This window comes from Poeciliopsis prolifica, unplaced genomic scaffold, assembly GCF_027474105.1.
Source record: "Poeciliopsis prolifica strain line A6 unplaced genomic scaffold, Auburn_PproV2 SCAFFOLD019, whole genome shotgun sequence".
NCBI lineage: Eukaryota > Metazoa > Chordata > Actinopteri > Cyprinodontiformes > Poeciliidae > Poeciliopsis > Poeciliopsis prolifica.
The window spans coordinates 526,607-529,615 of NW_026562394.1; the positions used below are offsets into that span (position 1 = coordinate 526,607).

The 3,009-nt window shown below is 38.2% G+C and overlaps 1 long non-coding RNA gene across 1 annotated transcript; it reads right to left on the reverse strand.

Moving 5' to 3' along the window:
* Window positions 1-1,772: 1,772 nt before the first annotated feature.
* Window positions 1,773-2,662, reverse strand: LOC129368749 (uncharacterized). Its single transcript, XR_008606889.1, has 2 exons — window positions 2,537-2,662; window positions 1,773-2,300 (listed from the first exon to the last, which is right to left on the reverse strand). It is a non-coding gene; the product is annotated as an uncharacterized LOC129368749 (long non-coding RNA).
* Between the last annotated feature and the right edge of the window lie 347 nt (window positions 2,663-3,009).

Here is a 3,009-nt window from a genome sequence, read left to right on the forward strand (position 1 = left end):
ACAATGCTGTTGAAAGTTTTCCAAGTTTTTCCAAGTATTTGGGTCATTTTACACAACATTAACGACACTAGCTGAAAATAAAATGAGTGTTGCCATTTCAATTGAACCGTGTCTACTGGACTATCAGGTGTGAAAACACCCTAAAATGACAGGAGGTCCTAAAATAGCTCATTCTGAAAGGAGTTCAAAATAATCAAAACTAAGCTGGTGAAATCCCATTATTTGAGAATGATTTTGTGGAAAAAAATGTAATTAACATGTTTTCTATTGCTCACATCCTTACTTGTGCAAGGAAGCAGAAGGTTTTCATCATGCAAGATGTGTTCAAGTTAATAAATTTAACACAATAATAACAACAGGGTGTCATGTGGAAAGCACAGAATATTTTAAGACTTTATGAGGCGTTGGATATAATCCTGTAAAGTTTATTAAAAGGGCAAATGTTTGAAAAATTTCAATCAAAATGCAGAAGCAAAGTCATGGCAGCATGACTCTGCCAATGTCTGAAGAAATCTTAAGTGTTTATAAATGTTCTGCCAGGTGATTTAACAGGAGCAGCTGAGGCTCCAAGGTATGGGGAGTTTTCTTTCTTTCTTCAACCCACAATTGACGAAATTGTGTTTGTTTTCTTTCTTCCTTTCCTTCTTTCTTTCTTTGCTTCTTTCTTTCTTTTGCTCTTTCTTTCATTCTTTCTCTCTTTCTTTTTCTCTTTACTTGCCCACTTAAACCTGCACACACACATATTCACAAGCATGCTTTACTACCTAGTTGTCCTTGCTGTGCCTCATAAAGACAGACTAAGGAGGCCAGGATGGTTTCAGGCAGTAAAAGAGGGGGACTATGAAAAAACATTATACGTGAAGACACAACAGATGGCTACTGCTGCTACGTCTTCACTAAATATGACACCGGAAAGGACAATGTGAAGAGGAGTAGTACTTTCTGCATATATGTCCTACTGAATGAGGACACGAGATCTTGTTATAGACAAGGTTGCATATTTAAAACTGTACTCAACAGATGCTTATTGTGCTGTAAAGTGAAAAAAAAGGATAACATTAAAAAAAATAAGATGATGAGCCCCAGTAGGGGGCAGAATTAGTCCAGAAACAGACTGATTAAAGAGTAGAAGGTAGAAAAATATATCTGGCTATATAACAAGGTGTTTTTAACTAACACAGAAACGTTGCATAGTATATTGCATCACACTGTGAGAATACGACATCTGGTTGCTATGGATGCAGCTTGTGTATCTTTTATCTTTATGGCAACTTAGTTTGCATTTCCTTTAGTTGCTTAAAAAAGCATATAAAACATAGATTTTCTCTAGTGAAGAAGTTGGAAGTAGTGGGGGCAGATGCTGTCTGCGTTGTTCAATGGATCACTGGCCTAATTGTTACTCGAGAGAGTTGTGCCAAATAAAAAAAAAAGAGAGCGATAGAGAAGAGAAAGCAGGTGTTTCAGAAGTCTAGAGATAGATGAAATGACACAAGAAACCTGTTTTGACAAACTGTCTTAAGAGAATTAGTCTAGTCAACTCTGTTGGACAAATAATGGTTGTTGAGACGATGAAAGCACCTTAATGGCTTTCTGTTTTCAAGTGGTAGTACCCTGTCAGCCACATCTTAATGACAAGGAAGGATGACAGTATTTAACGCCAGAATTTTAGAATGAGATTTTTAATGCAACACAAATAGTATTTTTTTGTTCGTTTTTTAGACATAAATAAAAGCAAACTATATTTCAATCTGGATAAACTCACACAGAGAAAATAGCAGCTAGACGATTTAATAGTACAAAGTTATTTGGCCCTTGAACCCGACAGAAGACTTGTGAGCTGAGGATCACCAAGGGCAGGTGATCGGTTTGGGCGAAGCTCAGGGTAGTCTTCCCCCCAGGTCCAAATACTGGTGATGGAGTGGAGCCTGGAGATGAAGAAGCGCAGAGGGAGGCAGGAAGGTGTCCGTCCGGATGGAGGTGGAGATGGGGAGGAGGTGGATCGAAGCGCGAATGATGAGCGGAAAACCCAAGGTAGCTAGACCTCTTGAAGGGACTCGTGAACGACGATTGGCTGCGGCGGGGGCATGGTGAGTGGGTGATGTGGTTCAGCTGTGTGTTGTCTCCCAGCTTGAATTTCTGCTAACTAATTAAGAAAGCTAAAAATATATTTAACATGCACACAAAAAGATATGTGCAGTGCAGATCCAACACAACTTTCAAAGTAATGTGTAGTCTCTGGAGGTTGATTCGCTGTGACAAGTCTTGTGTCATTTGCTGTTAGGATGTGTCACAACAGTAGTCTGGAAAATGGAGGTTGAAAATGGATTGATGTGGTGAGGTGGTGAGAAGGTCAGCATGTTAGAAAGTGATATTTATTTGACCATATAACTTGGATCATATTTATCAAAGGATGAAACTAAGATTTGATCATTACTTATTAATATCATCACTATCGCAGTTGGCTTAACTAATATAATAATTTATAGTTATAATGTGAAGAAAAAGCAAAGCATGTTTTGAACAGAAAATCTATTACCTGTCTTATGAGGAATGGTTTGTACGAAGGTTGGATGTTTAAATTTCAGCTGGGTCCTTACTTTGTGGTATTTGCATGTTCTCTGCATGGAAAGATGGTTCAAACCACCATCTTTCCATTGTTCAGTTGGCATCCATGTTTCGTAAAATGCAGGCATGTTTCGTAAAATGCAGGCAATTTGAAATTTTCATTTGAAATAAAGTGTTCCAAGAAATCTTTGCTAGACCAGGGTCTAGCTACGTGGAGAGAAAAGTCAGAAGTTTACATAGAGTGCAGACTTGCTGATTTTAGTCATTGATTTGAAAAGTTCTTTGTTTTCATGGTTTTCTGACACATGGTATGTTTTTATTTGTGAAAGCTGTTGGCATGCTTACACTTCACAAGGTCTCATCCCTTTCACTTCTTCATGCGTAATCCCAAGTTACAGGTGTTTTTCAAAGCATCAGCATTCATGTGTCATGTCACTACAACAC